Source organism: Salmo salar, chromosome 19, assembly GCF_965601325.2.
Source record: "Salmo salar chromosome 19, fSalSal1, whole genome shotgun sequence".
Taxonomy (NCBI): Eukaryota; Metazoa; Chordata; class Actinopteri; order Salmoniformes; family Salmonidae; genus Salmo; species Salmo salar.
In genome coordinates, this window is record NC_138309.1 from 22,074,591 (window position 1) to 22,098,631 (window position 24,041).

Consider the following 24,041-nt stretch of genomic DNA (forward strand, 5'->3'; position numbering starts at 1 on the left):
ATCAACGTGGAGCAAGCTCCAGGTTGCGCGCAGCAAACAATAGAGTCCACTTGGCTTGACACTCACTATGAACCGCCCTCTCAAAAGAAAAACATCAACCAATTTCTAAAGACTGTTGACATCTAGTGGAAGCTATAGGAACTGCAACCAGGTGCCTCATAAATATAGTTTTCCATAGAAATCAAATTGAAAACACAGTGACCTCAATTTTCTTTTTCCTTGATGGTTTGTCCTCGGGGTTTCGCCTGCCAAATAAGTTCTGTTATACTCACATACATTATTTTAACAGTTTTAGAAACTTTAGAGTGTTTTCTATCCAAATCTACGAATTATATGCATATCCTAGCTTCCGGGCCTGAGTAACAAGCAGTTTACTTTGGGCACACTTTTCATCCGGATGTGAAAATAGTGCCCCCTAGCCCAAAGAGGTTTTAACTCTGTCTCTGAAAAACAAAATGTTCAATTTGTTTGCCGTCAATGTCATTTGAGAGTCAAAGTCGAGAAATAGGATATGATATACAATAACTTTACATTTACATGGAAATTCACAATATACAAAATACACAAAATCAATTAGCTATAATACACTGTAAACCCCAAGGCATTTTCAACTCAACTACTTCTAGTATGTGGTACTGACTTAACCTGTTAGGGCTAGGGGGCAGCATTTGCACGTCTGGATAAAAAAATGTACCCGATTTAATCTGGTTACTAATCCTACCCAGTAACTAGAATATGCATATACTTATTATATATGGATAGAAAACACTCTAAAGTTTCTAAAACTGTTTGAATGGTGTCTGTGAGTATAACAGAACTCATTTGGCAGGCAAAACCCTGAGACATTTTCTGACAGGAAGTGGATACCTGATGTGTTGTATTGACTTTAAACCTATCCCATTGAAAAACACAGGGGCTGAGGAATATTTTGGCACTTCCTATTGCTTCCACTAGATGTCACCAGCCTTTACAAAGTGTTTTGAGTCTTCTGGAGGGAGATCTGACCGAACAAGAGCCATGGAACGATGATGTCCCATTAGACACCTGGCGCGCGAGTTCATGTTGGGTACCCTCGTTCCAATACGTTATAAAAGAGTATGCATTCGTCCACCTTGAATATTATTCATGTTCTGGTTAAAAAAGGCCCTAATGATTTATGCTATACAACGTTTGACATGTTTGAACGAACGTAAATATATTTTTTCCCCTCGTTCATGACGAGAAGTCCGGCTGGCTTAGATCATGTGCTAACAAGACGGAGATTTTTGGACATAAATGATGAGCTTTTTTGAACAAAACTACATTCGTTATGGACCTGTGATACCTGGAAGTGACATCTGATGAAGAGAATCAAAGGTAATGGATTATTTACATAGTATTTTAGATCTCCCCAACATGACGTCTAGTCTGTATCGCAACGCGTATTTTTCTGGGCGCAGTGCTCAGATTATTGCAAAGTGTGATTTCCCAGTAAGGTTATTTTTAAATCTGGCAAGTTGATTGCGTTCAAGAGATGTAAATCTATAATTCTTTAAATAACAATATAATATTTTACCAATGTTTTCTAATTTTAATTATTTAATTTGTGACGCTGACTTGACTGCCGGTTATTGGAGGGAAACGATTTCCTCAACATCAATGCCATAGTAAAACGCTGTTTTTGGATATAAATATGAACTTGATAGAACTAAAAATGCATGCATTGTCTAACATAATGTCCTAGGAGTGTCATCTGATGGAGATTGTAAAAGGTTAGTGCATCATTTTAGCTGGTTTTATGGTTTTGGTGACCCTGTCTTTGAATTGACAAAACATTACACACAACTCTTGTAAATGTACTGTCCTAACATACTCTAAATTTATGCTTTCGCCGTAAAACCTTTTTGAAATCGTAAAACGTGGTTAGATTAAGGAGATGTTTATCTTTCAAAGGGTGTAAAATAGTTGTATGTTTGAAAAATTTGAATTTTGACATTTATTTGGATTCAAATTTGCCGCTCTTGAAATGCACCTGCTGTTGATGGAGTGTACCACGGGTGGGACGCGTCCCACCTAGCCCATAGAGGTTAACAAACACAAACCACCTGCCACATCCTGACCAAGACTAACACAATTACGCCCTCTGCTGGTCAGGCGTGACACATGCCTACATGGAACTCTATTCCATATCAAGTAACTGATGCAAGCAATAAAATTAGATTTAAAAAACAGATACAAGTACACATTATGGAACAGCAGGGAATGTGAAGCAACACACACATAGGCACAGACACATGCATACACACACACACACACACACACACACACACATACACACACACACAATAACATACGCACCATACACATGTACACATGGATTTGTACTGTAGATATGTGGTAGTGGTGGAGTAGGGGACTGAGGGCACACAATGTGTTGTGAAATCTGGATTAACTTTTTCGAACGAAAATACATTTGTTGTGGACCTGGGATTCCTGGAAGTGCTTTCTGATGAAGACAACCAAAGGTAAGGGATTATTGACAATAGTATACAAGACTAGATTTGATATGCGATTGTTCCAAGATGGCGCTGACCTGTAACGGTAGCCTATTTTTCTGAGTATCGCATCCCCTTTTATCGCAAAGTATGATTACCCAGTAAAGTTATTTTTAAATCTGGCATTACAGGTGCTTTCAAGAGATATTCATCTATAAATCTTAGAATGACAATATTACATTTTAAAAATGTTTTCGAATAGTAATTTAGTAAATTTTAGCGCTGTTTCACCGGATGCATTTGAGGGAAAATAGTTAGTCAACGTTACGCGCCGATGTAAAATGCTGTTTTTATATATAAATATGAACTTTATCGAACAAAAGAATGCATGTATTGTGTAACATGATGTCCTAGGAGTGTCATCTGATGAAGATTGTCAAAGGTTAGTGCTGCATTTAGCTGTTTTTTGGTTATTTGTGATGCATGTGGTTGGTCGGAAAATGGATATGTGGCTACTTTTACGATATACTCCTCTAACATAATCTAATGTTTTGCTTTTGCTGTAAAGCCTTTTTGAAATCGGACAATGTGGTTAGATTCAGGAGAGGTGTATCTATAAAACGATATAACATAGTCCTATATTTGAAGAAAAAAAAGAAAAGAATGTGTTATGCTAATGGGGATAGGATTTTTCGCTGGACGTCCGTCCCCCATATGGGACAGAGCCCGACCAGGGGTTAATTGGACCCCATGAAGAGTAGGTGCTTATTTACAATGACGACATACCCCGGCCAAAACCGGACGACTCTGGGCCAATTGTGCGTCGGTCTATGGGACTCCCAATCCCAGCAAGATGTGATACAGGGTGGAATTGAACCAGGGACTGTAGTGACAACTCTTGCACTGAAATTATATTGGAGGCGTGGCTTAGTGGGGGCATTACAACTCAAATCTTGACCCACTATTGAACTCAGATATATTAAGTGCAATATGTTTCCTCAAAGGTTTTGAGTAATGACAGCACATTGGGGGAACATTGGGGTTTACAATGTACACATAATGCAGTACAAAACAAACTGGAAAGTGAGCACACAGAAGTATGAACAAAAAGTGCATTCGGGTAGTTTTCAGACCTCTTGACTTTTTCCACATTTTGTTACGTTACAGCCTTATTCTAAAATGTATTAAATAGATTTTTCACTCATCAATCTATAGACACTACCCCATAATGACAAAACAAAAAGAGGTCTTTAGACATTTTTGCAAATGTATATTTAAAAATATATATTACATTTACATAAGTATTCAAACCATTTACTCAGTACTTTGTTGTTGCACCTTTGGCAGTAATTACAACCTCGGGTCTTCTTGGTTATGACACAACAAGCTTTGCACACATATATTACATTTACATTTTAGTCATTTAACATATATTTGGGGAGTTTCTCACATTCTTCTATGCAGATCCTCTCAATCTCTGTCAGGTTGGATAGATCGCTGCACAGCTATTTTCAAGTCTCTCCAGAGATGTTCGATTGGGTTCAAGTCCCGGATCGGCTGGGCCACTCTAGGACATTCAGAGACATGTCCCGAAGCCACTCCTGTTTTTTATCTTGGCTGTGTGCTTAGGGTTGTTTTCCTGTTGGAAGGTGAACCTTTGCCCCAGTCTGAAGTCCTGAGAGCTCTGGAGCAGATTTTCATCAAGGATCTGTCTGTGCCAGGTTTCTTCCAGATGTGACGCTTGGCATTCAGGCCAAAGAGTTCAATCTCGGTTTCATCAGACTGGAATCTTGTTTCTCATGGTTTGAGAGTCCTTTAGGTACCCTTTGGCAAACTCCAAGGGGCTGTCATGTGCCTGTTACTGAGGAGTGGCTTTCGTCTGGCCATTCTACCATAAAGGCTTGATTGGTAGAGTGCTGCAGAGATGGTTGTCTTTATGGAAGGTTCTCCCATTTCCACAGAGGAAGTCTGGAGCTCTGTCAGAGTGACCAATGGGTTCTTGGTCACCTCCCTGACCAGGGCCCTTCTGCCCCGATTGCTCAGTTTTGCTGGTCCGGCCAGCTCTAGGAAGAGTCTTGGTGGTTCCAAACTTCTTCCATTTGAGAATGTCGGAGGCCACTGTGTTCTTGGGGACCTTCGAAGCTGCAGACATTTTTTGGTACCCTTCCCCAGATCTGTGCATCAACACAATCCTGTCTCGGAGCACTACAGACAATTCCTTCGACCTCATGGCTTAGGTTTTGCTCTGACATGCATTGTTACCTGTGGGACCTTATATAGACAGGTGTGTGCCTTTCCAAATCATGTCCAATCAATTGACTTTACCACAGGTGGATTCCAATAAAGTTCTACAATCATCCCAAGGATGATCAATGGAAACAGGATGCACCTGAGCTCAATTTTGAGTCTCATAGCAAAGGGTCTGAATACTCATGTGAATAAGGTATTTCTGTTATAAGAATTTTATAAATTCACAAAAATAAACCATTTTTAATCATTATGTAGGTTGATGAGGAAAATGTTTTATTTAATCAATTTTAGAATAACAAAATGTGGAAAAAGTCAAGGGGTCTGAATAGTTTCCGATTGCACTGTTTGCACACAAAAGTAATAACACCGTGGGACTGACAGCATAGGATATATCATCCCTGTGGCTCGTTTCCCCTTTTGGGAGTCATAATAGCTGTATTGATGCATCCCCCTCAACCCTATGGAAATTAAATGAAGGTGTGTTCCTTCAGCCCATAAACCATTCCCCCATCAAGGCTATGTCCCATCCTATTGCCTTTTTTATGTAACTAGGCAGTCAGTTAAGAACAAATTCTTATTTACAATGATGGCCTATCAGGGAACAGTGGGTAAAATGCTTTGTTCAGGAGTAGAACAACAGATGTTTACCTTGTCAGCTTGGGGATTCAATCCTTCAACCTTTCGGTTACTGGTCCAACGCTCTAACCAATAGGCTACCTGCTGCCCCAAATAGTGCACTACTTTTGAACAGAGCCCTAGGTGAGCCCTATCTGGGGTTAAAAGTAATGCACTCTAAAGCGAATAGGGTGCCATTTGGGACAAACACGAGGTGACCGTTTTTTATCTGTTGTATATGTGGATACTTCCCAAAGTGTGTCCAAAAATAACAAAATATTGTCGGATCTTTCTTACATCTCCTAAGCCTTATTCCTTATGATTTAGTTTTTAAGTCTCTTTTTTTGCCTTGAATGTGTTATTCAATATGATTCTATGGGCTATAGTAGTAAATGCCAAATTCAATATTTTGCCAAATAATTTTATTATATATTTTCTAATACCTAAAGGGGTTCTAAAATTCAAAATCAAATAGCTGAATAATCTATGGTATGACCATCTAAAAACAATTCCATATGTAAGCTTAGTAGAACCCCTCCTTTTAGAGGTTTTAATGTTTTCACATCACTTTGGTGACTTGACTTTGGATAGTAGGATACCTTAAGCAGCACATACTTAGTACTAAGAAAAAAGCTATAAGCCGCAAACAGTATAAATCCCTAATTTCCACAAAAAAAGAAGGAAAGCCCTGGTCACATATTTTTCTTTTGGAGAATTCAGCAATGAGAATGAATACAATTCATTGAAGTCAGAATGAAACCCAGAGTGAGTAGGAATAGAAAGTGACAAGTTTATAATACGACTGAGCGGTTTGTTCAACATGGACTGTTTAAACACCAAAGGATTTTTCTGTAGCAGGTGAAAGAGAAAACTCTTGGAGATGCTTTGATCGCTGGCTCAAAATCCATTACCATGGCTCAGCGGAGACACACTGATCCAAGAGTCTAAATTAACATCAAAGGCAGAGAGTGTAATGGGTAGTGTAATGGGTATAAGGTCTACCTGGATCATACCATACCACTGGATGAACTGAACACATTATTCAACTGACGGAAATGGGAAGCTAACAGCAAGTGTTGCTAACACTTGAATAGTTTATATACTTAAATACCGCTTTGTCCAAACACAATACTATTCAATAGCTGGAAGGAAATGACTGAAAACCAATTTTTGGTTGATGCAACAGTTTTGACTAGCGTAATCACCATGGAGACATGTTTCGGAAATAGTATGGGCTCGGGAAATAACAAACACTTTAGGCTTTGTGGTCCCCTGCCAACTACAATGAGGACTCATTATAGTGGGAATGGGATTACCCCTCCTGTTGTGTACGTTTCATGTTAATTAATGATGTGTTCCTGGTGCAAAATGACCACCCCATTATAGCTGATTATAAATCCATAATAATACATATATTATCACCTAATTTTGTGTTAGATCTTTTTATCAACTTTAGTTCTTGTGAACATTACAAGTTTTGAACTTCTATTTGCTATTTATGGCCTGTAGGCCTCATTGACCTGAGCTCATACAACTCATTTTTGAGTAAAAAAAAGATAATGTATGGATTATTTTGACTATAACAAATACCCAGGTGAAACATATTGTGCTATTTATCACATATTACTTTGTGTCAAAGTTTAACAAGGACATCTGTTTTGAAACCATTTCAAATTTTTAAATAGTGGCAGGATTTTGTCATCAACCCGGGACATGGCGTATCTCGTTGGCCCTGGAGTCATCCTGATAACATTTTCATCTGACAGCCGACCTCTCCTCTCAGGTGGGGATGAAGACCAGGACAAATTGCCATTCTTTGACCGGAATGTTGCCACCTGTGTGGTAGCTCTGTTAGACATCTCAGTCAAGAGAAACTTTTTTTTAAACTATAAAAGTGTTGCTTTCACCAGATTATGTCTGAGAAACATGGCTGAGTTTAAGTAAATAAAGTAGGTCTAAAACAGTTGGCAGCATGTGTGTTTTGATGTCAGTATTTTGAAAATCGAATGACTGCTTGTTGTACTTTGGTTTGCTAATAACCTCAAAGCATGAAAAATCGATGTCTGGTAAATATTGCACCACAACAAAATGTCCAGTGTTGATTTTACAGTGTAACATTTGTAGTGTTGATTCAGGAGTTAAAATCACTCTGTAAGAGTGAATTAAAAAAAAAAAAACCCAGTCCCATAAAAATCACGCCCAACATTGTAATGTTTCCCAGTATGCTCTACTGCAGGTAGAATTTTTAGGATTGTTTTTAATATGTGTTTTTACATGTACTGTACATTGATTGATTGATTCATCTTATTCTACACAACATAAATGTGTCCAAACGAATACGTTACTGAAATGGTTGTTCCAGTTTAAATGGTTTAGGTTTCTAACCCTGGCAGTCATTCTGAATGCAAGTTGTAGGTGAATTAAAGGAATTACACATCACTTTCCAAGCCAGCATAATATGACTTCCAAGTCTGATTTGGCCTGCAAACCATGAGTTTTCTAAAACCAATGTATTACGGTAAAACGGTGAAACACTGCCATCAAACTAAGGCTTTACTGTATATGTATTGTCATAGTTTAATTATAATGACAGTATTTAATTATTTCTAACTAAGTATTTGCCTAAGTACTTTAAAATGAAAGAATTCAATAAACTTGTCTCTGTCACTAACAAATACAGTACATGGGTGGTAACTTCAATTCACTCGAAAAGAAAAGGCACCCTGGGAAATATGCAAATTAGGCTTTACACCATACGGTGTTAAAATAACACCCAAAAACGATTTACTGTAATACTACAGGTGTTCATTTCCTACACTGAGAAAGTGTAACACTGTCAGCACTAAGCAAAGTGAGTCCAGTTTACTATAAATCAAGTGTTAGGTTTTACATATCCAAATCATCTTGGCTCCTGGACTGTCCGCGCATTTCAAGGCTGCATTGAGACAACGACTTATCAATGACCCAAGCTCATCTGTTAAACCCTAACGTTGTGTCGTTGAGTTTTCATAATGTTGCAGCAAATGTACATTATCCCAGGGGCACTGGCAGACACAATGTAAGTAACCTAATTAATTTCCCTCGAACTGCCCTGAATGCTTCTGTTGATCCTACAGTTATTGTATACAGTAATCATGTGCCTATGAACCAGAGTTATACTGTCAGCACTGAGGCGGTGTGTCCTAGTAGGAAGTCTGTATGCAGCTCACCCTCCACTATCAGCTCAAACATAAATAACATGGGGCATGTCTACTTCTGCTTGCTTCCCAGTAAAGCAATATAAACAATCAAGCATCACAGAAAATTGCTAAAAACAGCCCAAAGTAACATATGTAGCCTAAGAAACAAGGTCATGAAAACAATAACTTGCTAGTAACAGATGACAGATTATTTAAATATTGACTGGCTTTCATCACACTGCCCACTCAAGAAAATGCTTAAAACTGTAACCAGTGCCTGCAACCTGGTTCAGATTATCAGTCAACCTACCAGGGTAGTTACAAACAGCACAGGAATAAAATCATAAACATGTAACAATCACAGCTTCACTAATGCTGCAGAAATTTGCTTTAAAGTAGTATCCAAATCCATCGGATCTAGTGATCACAATACAGTAGCCATTACTAGGAAAACCAAATTTCCAAAGACTAGGCCAACTATAATATATAAGCGGTCAGACAATAAGTTTTGTAGTGATTCCTATGTTGATGATGTAAATAATATTTGTATGTGGTGTATAATGAGGAGCAACCAGACACTCCACTTTTATGAAATTGCTTATTCCAGTTACTAATAAGCTTGCACCCATTAAGAAAATTATTGTAAAAACTGTTAAATCCCTGTGGATTGATGAGGCAAAAGCAATAGCAAATAAGTCTGGCTACACAACCGATTGGTAAACGTATGTCACGACTCCCGCCGAAGTCGGTCCCTCTCCCTGTTCGGGCGGCGTTCTGCGGTGGATGTCACCGGTCTTCTAGCCATCGCCGCTCCACCTGTCATTTTCCATTTGATTGTCTTGTTTTCCCGCACACCTGGTTTACATCCCCTCTACTCTACATGTATATTATCCTCTGTTCCCCCCATGTCTGTGTGTGGTATTGTTTTTTCATTATGTGTGTGTCGCTTCAGGCTGGTTTTGCGCCGGGTATTGTTATAACCCGTGGGTTGATTATCTGTACCATTTTGTGTAATTTGTGCGCTATCGCTTCGTTCCTTGGGCCGAGTGTTTTTCCTCTGCCTGAATAATGTGTGCCTGTTCACTCATCTCTGCTCTCCTGCACCTGACTTCCTTCAAACAGTTGCGCACACTCTGACAGAATACCACACCTGTCTTCGGGAGTCAGCAGGAGCAGGTACCCATGTTGTAGGGGTCGAGGAGCGTGTCCGAGAGCACACGGCGATGCTCCACCATCTCGGCGCCGTTATGGACCGCGTCGTTCAGACAATGGACCGCTGGGAGAGACAGGGAGTCCCTCCAGCGCCTCCACCAGCACAACAGGGGTCGCCACTACTCGCCCCTCCTGCACCCGGTCCCAGTGGGATTCGTCTCGCCCTTCCCGGGGAGTATGATGGGACGGCGGCACGCTGCCAGGGTTTCCTGCTGCAGTTGGACCTATACCTGGCGACCGTCTACCCGGCTCCTTCGGGACGTGAGAGGATGTCCGCCCTCATCTCGTGCCTCTCGGGGAAAGCCCTGGAGTGAGCTAACGCCATGTGGTTAGAAGGAGATGCGGCGCTGGACCACTTCGAGGAGTTCACCCGCCGCTTCCGGGCAAACTTTGACCACCCGCCCGAGGGTAGAGCGGCGGGTGAACGTCTCTTCCACCTGAGGCAGGGGACGAGGAGCGCCCAGGAGTTCGCCCTGGACTTTCGGACCCTGGCTGCCGGAGCGGGATGGTACGACAGGGCCCTTATCGACCACTATCGCTGCAGCCTGCGTGAAGATGTCTGTCGGGAGTTGGCCTGCAGGGATACCACCCTCACCTTTGACCAGCTGGTGGACCTGTCCATTCGGCTGGATAACCTGCTGGCCACCCACGGACGTTCAGAGTGGGTTCTGTCGGTTCCCTCTCCCAGCACCACCGCTCCGGTGCCTATGGAGCTGGGAGGTGCTGCGCTGAGTGAGGCCAGAGGAGGGGCCTTCACATGCACCATCTGTCGCCGCAGAGGTCACACTGCCGGTCGGTGTCGGGTTGGTTCCTCTGGGGGTCGAGGCAGCAGGCAGGGCACTCTGGCGTCACCCCAGGTGAGCCTGTACCATTCTCATCCAGAGCCTTCTGTTGCACACCTGTTTTTGCAAGTTAACTTTTCTGAGTTTTCCCCACATTCCCAGCATAAGGCGCTCGTCGATTCAGGCACGGCTGGGAATTTTATCGACAGAACATTCGCCCATAGTTCAGGGATCCCTATTGTTCCAGTGGTTAGGCCCTTCCCAGTTTACGCTCTGGACAGTCGACCATTAGGGTCTGGGTTGATTAGGGAGGCCACCACTCCCCTGGGCATGGTGACGCAGGGGGGTCAGGTGGAGAGAATCAGTCTCTTTCTCATTAACTCTCCTGCGTTTCCCGTGTTGCTAGGCCTTCCCTGGTTAGCTTGTCATGACGCCACTATTTCATAGCAACAGAGGGCTCTCACAGGGGTGTCGCGAAAATGCTCGGGGAGGTGTTTAGGGGTTTCCATTGGTGCTACTATGGTGGAAAGTCCAGACCAGGTCTCCACCGTGCACATTCCCCCCGAATATTCTGATTTGGCTCTCGCCTTCTCTAAAAAGAGGGCGACTCAATTACCACCCCATCGTCGGGGGGATTGTGCAATAAAACTCCAGGTAGACGCCGCACTTCCCAGGAGTCATGTGTATCCCCTGTCACAGGCGGAGACGGTGACTATGGAAACATATGTCTCCGAAACCCTGCATCAGTGGTACATTCGGTCCTCCACTTCACCCACCTCCTCGAGTTTCTTTTTTGTGAAGAAGGAGGGAGGTCTGCGCCCATGTATTGAAAACCGGGCCCTGAACCAGATCACTGTGAAGTACAGTTACCCGCTACCTTTCATAGACACAGCGTTTGAGTCAATGCACGGGGCGTGCTTCTTCACCATCTAGATCTCAGGAGCGCTTACAACCTGGTGCGTATCCGGGAGGGAGACGAGTGGAAGACGACGTTCAGTACTACCTCAGGGCATTATGAGTACCTCGTAATGCCGTACAGGTTGATGAATGCTTCATCAGTCTTCCAAGCCTTTGTAGACGAGATTTTCAGGGACCTGTACAGGCAGGGTGTAGTGGTGTATATTGATGACATTCTGATACACTCCGCTGCACGCGCCGAGCATGTGTCCCTGGTGCGCAGGGTGCTTGGTCGACTGTTGGAGCATGACCTGTACGTCAAGCCTGAGAAATACCTGTTCTTCCAGCAGTCCGTTTCCTTCCTAGGGTACCGCATTTCCACCTCAGGAGTGGAGATGGAGAGTGACTGCATTTCAGCTGTGCGTAATTGGCCGACTCCCACCACGGTGAAGGAGGTGCAGCGGTTTCTAGGGTTTGCCAATTACTACCGGAGGTTTATCCGGGTTTTGGTCAGGTAGCGTCTCCCATTACCTCACTGCTGAAGGGGGGCCCGGTACGTTTGCAGTGGTCGGCTGAGGCTGACAGGATTTTTGGTCACCTAAGGGCTCTGTTTACCTCGGCTCCCATGCTGGCCCATCCGGATCCCTCTTTGGCGTTCACAGTGGAGGTGGACGCGTCCGAGGCTGGGATAGGAGCCGTGTTCTCTCAGCGCTCCGGCACGCCACCAAAACTCCGCCCCTGTGCCTTCTTCTTGAGGAAGCTCAGCCCGGCGGAGCGAAACTATGATGTGGGGGACCGGGAGTTGTTGGCTGTTGTCGAGGCGTTGAAGGCGTGGAGACATTGGCTTGAGGGGGCTAAACACCCTTTTCTCATCTGGACTGACCACCACAACCTGGAGTACATCTGGGCGGCGAGGAGACTGAATCCTCGTCAGGCAAGGTAGGCCATGTTTTTTTACCTGTTTTGTTTTCACCCTTTCCTACAGACCAGGTTCCCAGAATGTGAAGGCATACGCACTGTCCCGGCTGTATGACACAGAGGAGCGGCCCATGGTACCTACCCCCATACTCCCGGCCTCCTGCCTGGTGGCGCCGGTAGTATGGGAGCTGGACGAGGACATTGAGCGAGCGTTAAGTGCAGAGCCCACTCCTCTCCAGTGTCCCGCTGGGCATCTGTACATTCCGTCTGCTGTCCGTGACTGGTTGATCTATTGGGTCCACACGTCAGCCTCCTCTGGTCATCCAGGCATCGGTCAGACGGTGCGCTGTTTGAGTGGGAAGTACTGGTGGACTACCTTGGCCAAGGACGTGAGGGTGTATGTTACCTCCTGCTCAGTGTGCGCCCAGTGTAAGGCTCCTAGGCACCTGCCCAGAGGTAAGCTACAACCCTTACCCGTTCCACAACGGCCATGGTCGCACCTGTCGGTCAATTTCCTTACCGATCTCCCCCCCTCACAGGGGAACGCCACGATCCTGCTTGTTGTGGATCATTTCTCTAAGTCCTGCCATCTCCTCCCTCTGCCCGGTCTCCCTACGGCCCTACAGACTGCGGAGGCCTTGTTTACGCACGTCTTATGGCACTACGGGGTGCCTGAGGATATAGTGTCTGATCGGGGTCCCCAGTTCACGTTGCGGGTCTGGAGGGCATTCATGGAATGTCTGGGGGTCTTGATCAGCCTTACCTCTAGTTTTCACCCCGAGAGTAATGGGTAGGTGGAGAGAGTGACCCAGGTTGTGGGTAGGTTTCTGCGGTCTTATTACCAGGACCGTCCGGGGGAGTGGGTGGCATTCGTGCCCTGGCCCGAGATGGCTCAGAACTTGCTCCACCACTCCTCTACTAACCTCTCCCCCTTCCAGTGCGTACTGGGGTACCAGCCGGTTCTGGCGCCTTGGCATCAAAGTCAGATCGAGGCTCCTGCGGTGGACGACTGGTTCAGGTGCGCGGGGGAGACATGGGACGCCGCCCATGTTCACCTCCAGCGGGCCTTGCTTTGCACCGGGGGACCGGGTCTGGCTCTCGACCCGAAACCTGCCCCTCCGCCTGCCTTGCCGGAAGCTGGGGCCGCGGTTTGTGGGGCCATTTAAAGTCCTGAGGAGACTGAATGCGGTTAGTTACAGGATACAGCTTCCCCCCGATTACCATACCCTCTCCTCAGGTCGGTGGTGGCTGGCCCGCTCCAGGACTCTGAGGTGCGGGAGATTCCTTCGCCCCCTCTGGACATCGAAGGGGCCTCGGCGTATTCCGTTCGCTCCATACTGGATTCGAGGCATCGGGCGAGGGGTTTTCAGTACCTCGTGGAGTGGGAGGGGTACGGTCCGGAGGAGAGATGCTGGGTTCCGGTGGAGGATGTGTTGGACCCTTCACTGCTGCAGGAGTTCCACGGTCGCTGTCCGGATCGCCCTCCACCTCGCCCTCGGGGTCGTCCCCGAGGCCGGTGTCATCCCTGAGGCCGGTGTCTCTGACAATGTACTGCAAATTGAGAAATAGTGTGACTAAAACTCAGTAAAAAGAAGAAAATATACTATGAAAAAAAGATAAATGATTTAAAGAATGATAGTAACAAGCTTTGTATCACTTTCAATATAATTTTGGGCAAAAGGTCAAACTCATTCATTGAATCAGATGGCTCGTTCATCACAAAACCCATTGCCAAATACTTTAATGATTTTTGGGAGGAGAAAACATATGTGTTGTGGCTTTACACTCCCTGCTATATTGTGGATAAAGAGTTACCTGTCTAACAGAGCATCCTTTAACCTGTTATGGCTAGGGGGCAGTATTTTCACGGCTGGATAAAAAACGTACCCGATTTAATCTGATTATTACTCCTGCCCAGAAACTAGAATATGCATATAATTATTAGCTTTGGATGGAAAACACTCCAAAGTTTCTAAAACTGTTTGAATGGTGTCTGTGAGTATAACAGAACTCATTTGGCAGGCCAAAACCTGAGAAGATTCTGTACAGGAAGTACCCTGTCTGACCATTTCTTGGCCTTCTGTATCATCTCTATCCATTACAAAGGATCTCTGCTCTTACGTGACACTTCCTACGGCTGCCACAGGCTCTCAGAAGGCGGCAAAAAGCTGAATGACGTAATTCAAAGCCCTGGCTGAAACACATTATCGCGTTTGTCAAGTGGCCAATCAGGGGACAGTGGGCTTAGGCGCGTGCACTGGCCGCCCCCGTCTTTCTGTTTTTCCCTCTATTTACCGAAACTCAGATTCCCAGTCGGAATATTATCGCTTTTTTACGAGAAAAATGGCATAAAAATTGATTTTAAACAGCGGTTGACATGCTTCGAAGTACGGTAATGAAATATTTAGAAATCTTTTGTCACGAAATGCGCCATGCGCGCGACCCTTATTTACCATTCGGATAGTGTCTGGAACGCACGAACAAAACGCCGCTATTTGGATATAACGATGGATTATTTTGGACCAAACCAACATTTGTTATTGAAGTAGCAGTCCTGTGAGTGCATTCTGACGAAGACAACAAAGGTAATGAAACTTTTGTAATAGTAAATCTGACTTTGGTCAGGGCTAAACTTGGTCGGTGTCTAAATAGCTAGCCGTGATGGCTGGGCTATCTACTGAGAATATTGTAAAATGTGCTTTCACCGAAAAGCTATTTTAAAATCGGACATATCGAGTGCATAGAGGAGTTCTGTATCTATAATTCTTAAAATAATTGTTATGTTTTTTGTGAACGTTTATCGTGAGTAATTTAGTAAATTCACCGGAGGTTTGCGGGGGGTATGCTAGTTCTGAACGTCACATGCTAATGTAAAAAAGCTGTTTTTTGATATAAATATGAACTTGATTGAACAAAACATGCATGCATTGTATAACATAATGTCCTAGGGTTGTCATCTGATGAAGATCATCAAAGGTTAGTGCTGCATTTAGCTGTGGTTTTGTTTTTTGTGACATTATATGCTAGCTTGAAAAATGGGTAGTCTGATTATTTCTGTCTGGGTACTCTGCTGACATAATCTAATGTTTTGCTTTCGCTGTAAAGCCTTTTTGAAATCGGACAGTGTGGTTGGATTAACGAGAGTCTTGTCTTTAAAATGCTGTAAAATAGTCATATGTTTGAAAAATGGAAGTTTTCGGATTTTAGAGGAATTTGTATTTTGCGCCACACCCATCATTGGATATTGGAGCAGGTGTTCCGCTAGCGGAACGTCTAGATGTAAGAGGTTAATGGAAGCCTCTCCAACATAATCCAGGTAGAATCATGAATTCCCCAGGGCAGCTGTCTAGGCCCCTTAGTTTTTCCAATATTTACTAATGACAAGTCATTGAGTAAAGCCAGTGTGTCTAAGTATGCGGATGACTCAACACTATACATGTCAGCTACTACATCAAGTGAAATCACTGCAACACTTAAAGAGCTGCAGTTAGTTTCAGAATGGGAATAAGTTAGTCCTAAATATTTCAAAATGAAATGCATTTCATTTGGGACAAATCATTCACTAAACCCTAAACCTTAATTCAATCTTGTAATGAATAATGTGGAAATTGATCAAGTTGAGGTGGCTAAACTGCTTGGAGGAACCTTGGATTGTAAACTGTCATGGTCGAAACATGTTGACACCACAGTAGCTAAGATGGGGAGAAGTTTGTCCATAATAAAGCTCCTTCTTAACAAGACTATCAACAAGGCAGGTCCTACAGGCCATAGTTTTATCGCAGCTGGACCGCTGTTCAGTCATGTGGTCAAGTGCCACAAAGAGGGACCCTGGAAAATGTAAATTGGCTCAGAACAGGGCAGAACAGCTGGCCCTTAAATGTATACGGGGGAGGTAAAATTAATAATATGCATGTAAATCTCTCATGGCTCAAAGTGGAGGAGAGATTGATTTCATCACTACTTGTTTTTGTAGAAGTGTTGACATCCTGAATGCACAGATGTGTATGTTTAAACTACTAGCACACAGCTCAGACAACCAAGCATACCCACAAGACATGACACCACACAGAGGTCTCTTCACAATCCCCAAGTCAAGAACAGACTATGGGAGGTGCACAGCACTACATAGAGTCATGACTACATGAAACTCTAGTCCACATGACGGATGTGACTGATGCAAGCAGTAGAATCAGATTATTTTTTTAAAGGATACACCTTATGGAACAGCGGGAACTGTGAAGAGAATCACACACACACACACACACACACACACACACACACACACACACACACACACACACACACACACACACACACAGGTACAGACAGGCATACACACACACACATGCTAGCACACACTCTACACACACGTACATTACAATATTGTGGTATTATACATTTTGTATTGTAGTGGTGTAATAATGTTATATGATGTACTGTTTTACATTTTGTTTTGGGTGTGATCAAATCAAATGTATTGGTGATGTAAGTGCCTTAATGTGTTTGGACCCCAGGAAGAGTAGCTTCTGCCTTGGCAGCAGCTAATGGGGATCCCTAATAAATATATATACAATACTGTAGGTGTTGCGTATTACTCTACAGTATAGCTATGCAAATACCACAGTCAAGTACATATGAACACTTTAAGAGTTGAATGGTGCAACAGAGTTAAATCTTTAACACTTTTAAGTGTTATCTTAAAACCAGTTCAGCGGGACTCATATGTTCACTGAAAATAGTGTACATTTGACACTTTCAGAGTTAAATATACACCATTGATTTTGTTATGAGTAATTCAAAATAGCGTGAAAAATAAATCTGCACTCAACAATAACCACTCAACTTTCTGTAACTCCAATCATTAAACCCTCAAAGTTACCCCAATCCTGTGCATCTCTCCTACTCATTAGCAGTGCAGATGTTTGAAGGGTTACAGAAAAGAACATGCTATATACATTCATGAAATGTATTCATACAGACAAACATCTAGCATGAGGTCGTAGAACAACACATTGATGTCCCTCTACGAATGTGGAATGTACACTGTGTTACTTTTCTCATGGTCATTCAATCAGACATGAACTTTGGTAATTCAATCTATGATAAAAAAAAATATATCTGATTTATTTAACCAGGCAAGTCAGTTAAGAACAAATTATTTTGTACAATGATGGCCTACACCGGCCAAACCCAGACAATACTGGGCCAATTGTGCACCACCATGTGGGACTCCCAATCATGGCCAGTTGTGATACAGCCTGGAATCGAACCAGAGTGTCTGTAGTGATGCCTCAAGCCACTGAGATGGAGTGCCTTAGACCGCTGCGCCACTAGGTAGAACAATAATAATAAGTACTGTGACAGCCAAGTCAAAAGTTGTGCACTATATATGGAATAGGGTGGCATTTTGAATGCAGCCCAGGTCTGTGAGTTTAGGGCAGCGTTTTCCAAACTCGGTCTTCGGGACCCCAAGGTGTGCACGTTTAGTTTTTTGCCCTAACACTACACAGCATATTCAAGTTATCGAAGCTTGATGATTAGTTGATTATTTCAATCAGCTGTGTAGTGCAAGGGCAAAAAACAAAACATGCACACCTTGGGGTCCCGAGGACTGAGTTTGGGAAACCCTGAAGTAGATTCCAAAAGTACACAACATTACCAAAAGTATGTGGACACCTGCTCGTCGAACATCTCGTACCAAAATCATGGGCAATAATATGGAGTTGGTCCCCCCTTTGCTGCTATAACAGCCTCCACTCTTCTAGGAAGGATTTCCACTAGATGTTGGATCAATGCTGCGGGGACTTACTTCCATTTAGCCACAAGAGCATTAGTGAGGTCAGGCACTGATGTTGGGCGATTAGGCCTGGCTCGCAGTCAGCATTCCAATTCATCCCAAAGGTGTTCGATGGGGTTGAGGTCGGGTCTTTGTGCAGGCCAGTCATGTTCTCCCACACCGATCTCGACAAACCATTTCTATATGGAGCTCGCTTTGTGCACGGGGGCATTGTCATACTGAAACAGGAAATGGCTTTCCCCAAACTGTGGTCACAAATTTGGAAGCACAGAAATGTCATTGTATGCTGTAGCATTAAGATTTCCCTTCACAGCAGACAATCGTTGGTCACCACCTTTCAAAGTATGTAGCGTTCCGCGGATAAAAATTGTGTGTCAACTGCATGAACTTTACAAAAATCATGTGATCAAAGGTCATGATGTTTTGACTGCAGTCAACTGCAAGTTTCTGCAGTTGCTCTTCACCAACTTCATCATGCAGCAATCGCCTGCATTGTGGGAAGCTCTATTGTCAACCAATCACTAGAATGTTTTGGTTTGACCCATGCAAACGTGACCAAAGACATTACCAAAATGACTGAAACAGGAACCAATTTTCCATAATGTATGTGAACACTGGATATATACTACAAATAAACGTGACCGACTGGCTCGATTCAGTCTTATGTAGTAACATTTGAAATTGTGTTTTTTACATTGGATGAAAGTACAGAGTTAGAAAATGGTATATCATACACTACAGTTGGGGAACAATGGGAAAGTAATTCTGCTTTGAAAGTTGATAAACCTCACCTTTGAGAAAATGTCCCTTTAATGTTTTGGTACCCACTGGAGAGCTCCCCTTTGACTACACCCATTCAGCATCGTTCACACCCTTTTAAGCTTTAACCCCACCCATCTGTTTAAGTTTTCACATGTGAGGCTATGTACTAAACAACCAAACATTTCTGGACTAAAGGCTGGTTATACTACGGGTGTGTTCGTAAATTTTATCTGGAGTTCCAAAGTGTGCTCTGGGCGACTGTAAACTTAGAGCAATGTCAGATTGGCTGTTCGTAAATTAAGAGCGTTTTGCTCTCGTAGCACACACTGGTTGCTCTGGCTTAAAAGTAGGGTTGATCCGAGAGTTTTGACCTAACAACAGCAGTCAAGCACCCAAGCTAACTGGCTAACGTTGGCTAGCTTGCTAGTTACTTGCAGACAAAAATGTGAAATCTATTTAATCTAACTGCACTGTCCAATTTACAGTAGCTATTACAGTGAAATAATACCATGCCATTGTTTGATGAGAGTGCACAGTTATGAACTTGAAAATGTATCAATAAACCAATTATGCACATTTGGGCAGTCTTGATACAAAATTTTGAAACGAAATACAATGGTTCATTGGATCAATCTAAAACATTGCACATACACTACTGCTAAATTGCGCCTGGGCTGGAATAATACATTATGGCCTTTCTCATGCATTTCAAAGATGATGGTACAAAAAAAAATACAAAAAAACGTTGTTTTTTTTCTTAGTATTTTCTTTTATCAGATCTAATGTGTTATATTCTCCAACATTCTTTTCACATTTCCGCAAACTTAAGTGTTTCCTTTGAAATGGTATCACGAATATGCATATCTTGCTTCAATGCCTGAGCTACAGGCAGTTAGATTTGGGTAAGTAATTTAATGCGAAAATTGAAAAAAAGGGTCCGATCCTTTTAAGTAATAGATATATCTCAACATCAACTGTTCAGAGGAGACTGCATGAATCAGGCCTTCATGGTCGGTTTGCTGCAAAGAAACCACTACTAAAGGACACCAATAAGAAGAACAGACTTGCTTGGGCCAAGAAACACAAGCAATGGACATTAGACTGGTGGAAATCTGTCCTTTGGTCTGATGAGTCCAAATTTGAGATTTTTGGTTCCAACCGAGGTGTCTTTGTGGGACTCAGAGTAGGTGAACGGATGATCTTCACATGTGTGGTTCCCACTGTGAAGCATGGAGGTGGAGGTGTGATGGTGTGGGGGTGCTTCGCTGGTGACACTGCCAGCCAGCACAGCGCGATATCTACCCAGAGCATATCGGACTGCTTTTCTCTATCACATCTCCGGATTCCTACCGCAAGCTCTGAACTTTTAATCCGGATCATCGCAGCTAGCTAGCTGCTATCCAAGTGGGTACTCCTGTCTAATTTCTCTGTCCCGAAGCAAGCACCACTTAGCCTAGAGCTAGCCTCGGACTATGCCATTCTCCCGACTAGCAAAAGAATTCCATCAGATAATTCCTGGGCTTCAATATCTCTTCTGCCAAATGACCTAGACCCTTTGCTGCCGACACGGAGCCCCGCCGATACATCACGACTGGTCTGCCGACGTAACCGTCCGAGGGGGTTTCAACAGACTCTCCCATTACGACGTCCCCCTGAGGCCCGTCATCTAGCCTGCTGCTAGCGCCGGTCAGCTAGCTGTCTGAATCGGCGTGCATCCAGCTCGCCTAGCTACTCACCGGACCCTATGATCACTCGGCTACACATGCCTCTCCCTAATGTCAATATGCCTTGTCTATTGCTGTTTTGGTTAGTCGTTTTTGTCGTATTTCACTGTAGAGCCTCCAGCCCTGCTCAATATGCTATTGCTAGCCCTTATGTTCCACCCCCCACACATGCGGTGACCTCACCTGGCTTAAATGGTGGCTAGAGACAAAACCTCTCTCATCGTCACTCAATGCCTAGGCTTACCTCCACTGTACTCGCATCCTACCATACGTTTGTCTGTACATTATTCCTTGAATCTATTCTTCTGCGCCCACTAAACTGCTCCTTTTATTCTCTGTTCCGAACGCACTAGATGACCAGTTCTTTAACCTGTTAGGGCTAGGGGGCAGCATTTGCACGTCTGGATAAAAAAATGTACCCGATTTAATCTGGTTACTAATCCTACCCAGTAACTAGAATATGCATATACTTATTATATATGGATAGAAAACACTCTAAAGTTTCTAAAACTGTTTGAATGGTGTCTGTGAGTATAACAGAACTCATTTGGCAGGCAAAACCCTGAGACATTTTCTGACAGGAAGTGGATACCTGATGTGTTGTATTGACTTTAAACCTATCCCATTGAAAAACACAGGGGCTGAGGAATATTTTGGCACTTCCTATTGCTTCCACTAGATGTCACCAGCCTTTACAAAGTGTTTTGAGTCTTCTGGAGGGAGATCTGACCGAACAAGAGCCATGGAACGATGATGTCCCATTAGACACCTGGCGCGCGAGTTCATGTTGGGTACCCTCGTTCCAATACGTTATAAAAGAGTATGCATTCGTCCACCTTGAATATTATTCATGTTCTGGTTAAAAAAGGCCCTAATGATTTATGCTATACAACGTTTGACATATTTGAACGAACGTAAATATATTTTTTCCCCTCGTTCATGACGAGAAGTCCGGCTGGCTTAGATCATGTGCTAACAAGACGGAGATTTTTGGACATAAATGATGAGCTTTTTTGAACAAAACTACATTCGTTATGGACCTGTGATACCTGGAAGTGACATCTGATGAAGAGAATCAAAGGTAATGGATTATTTACATAGTATTTTCGATTTTAGATCTCCCCAACATGACGTCTAGTCTGTATCGCAACGCGTATTTTTCTGGGCGCAGTGCTCAGATTATTGCAAAGTGTGATTTCCCAGTAAGGTTATTTTTAAATCTGGCAAGTTGATTGCGTTCAAGAGATGTAAATCTATAATTCTTTAAATGACAATATAATATTTTACCAATGTTTTCTAATTTTAATTATTTAATTTGTGACGCTGACTTGAATACCGGTTATTGGAGGGAAACGATTTCCTCAACATCAATGCCATAGTAAAACGCTGTTTTTGCATATAAATATGAACTTGATAGAACTAAAAATGCATGCATTGTCTAACATAATGTCCTAGGAGTGTCATCTGATGGAGATTGTAAAAGGTTAGTGCATCATTTTAGCTGGTTTTATGGTTTTGGTGACCCTGTCTTTGACTTGACAAAACATTACACACAACTCTTGTAAATGTACTGTCCTAACATACTCTAAATTTATGCTTTCGCCGTAAAACCTTTTTGAAATCGTAAAACGTGGTTAGATTAAGGAGATGTTTATCTTTCAAATGGTGTAAAATAGTTGTATTTTTGAAAAATTTGAATTTTGACATTTATTTGGATTCAAATTTGCCGCTCTTGAAATGCACCTGCTGTTGATGGAGTGCACCACGGGTGGCACGCTAGCGTCCCACCTAGCCCATAGAGGTTAAGCCTTTAGCCGTACTCTTATCCTATTCCTCCTTTGTTCCTCTGGTGATGTAGAGGTTAACCCAGGCCCTGCAGCCCCCAGCATCACTCCCATTCCCCAGGCGCTCTCATTTGTTGACTTCTGTAACCGTAAAAGCATTGGTTTCATGCATGTTAACATTAGAAGCCTCCTCCCTAAATGTGTTTTATTCACTGGTTTTGCACACTCAGCCAACCCAGATGTCCTAGCCATGTCTGAATCCTGAATCCTGAAAATTCTGATATTTCCATCCCTAACTATAACATTTTCTGACAAGATGGAACTGCCAAAGGGGGCGGAGTTGCAATCTACTGCAGAGATAGCCTGCAGAGTTCTGTCATACTATCCAGGTCTGTGCCCAAACAATTCGAGCTTCTACTTTTAAAAATCCACCTTCCCAGAAACAAGTCTCTCACCATTGCCGCTTGTTATAGACCCCTCGGCCCCCAGTTGTGCCATGGACACCATATGTGAATTGATTGCCCCCAATCTATCTTCAGGGTTTGTACTGTTAGGTGACCTAAACCAGGACATGCTTAACACCCTTGCTGTCCTACAATCTAAGCTAGATGCCCTCAATCTCACACAAATCATCAAGGAACCTACCAGGTACAACCGTAAATCCGTAACCATGGGCACCCTCTTAGATACAGTATCATCCTGACCAACCTGCCATCTAAATACACCTCTGCTGTCTTCAACCAGGATCTCAGCTATCACTGCCTCATTGCCTGCGTGCGTAATGGGTCTGTGGTCAAGCGACCACCTCTCATCACTGTCAAACGCTCCCTAAAATACTTCAGTGAGCAGGCCTTTCTAATCGACCTGGCCCGGGTATCCTGGAAGAATATTGACCTCATCCCGTCAGTAGAGGATGCCTGGTTGCTCTTCAAAAGTGCTTTCCTCTCCATCTTAAATAAGCATGCCCCATTTAAAAAATGCAGAACTAAGAACAGATATAGCCCTTGGTTCACTCCAGACTTGACTGCCCTTGACCAGCACAAAAACATCCTATGGCGTTCTGCATTAGCATCGAATAGCCCCCGCGATATGCAACTTTTCAGGGAAGTCAGGAATCAATATATTCAGTCAGTTAGGAAAGCTAAGTCTAGCTTTTTCAAACAGAAATTTGCTTCCTGTAGCACTAATTACAAAAAGTTTTGGGACACTGTAAAGTCCATGGAGAGTAAGAGCACCTCCTCCCAACTGCCTACTGCACTGAGGATAGGAAACACTGCACCCACCAATAAATCGATGATAATCAATCATTTCAATAAGCATTTTACCACGGCTGGCCATGCTTTCCACCTGGCTTCCCCTACCCTGGCCAACATCTCAGCACCCCTTGCAGCAACTTGCCCAACCCCCCCCCCCCCCCCCCCCCCCCCCGCTTCTCCTTCACCCAAATCCAGACAGCTGATGTTATGAAAGAACTGCAAAATCTGGATCCCTACAAATCAGCTGGGCTAGACAATCTGGACCCTCTCTTTCTAAAATGATTAGCCAAAATTGTTGTAAACCCTATTACTAGCCTGTTCAACCTCTCTTTCGTGTCATCTGAAATCCCCAAAGACTGGAAAGCTGCCGCGGTCATCCCCCTCTTCAAAG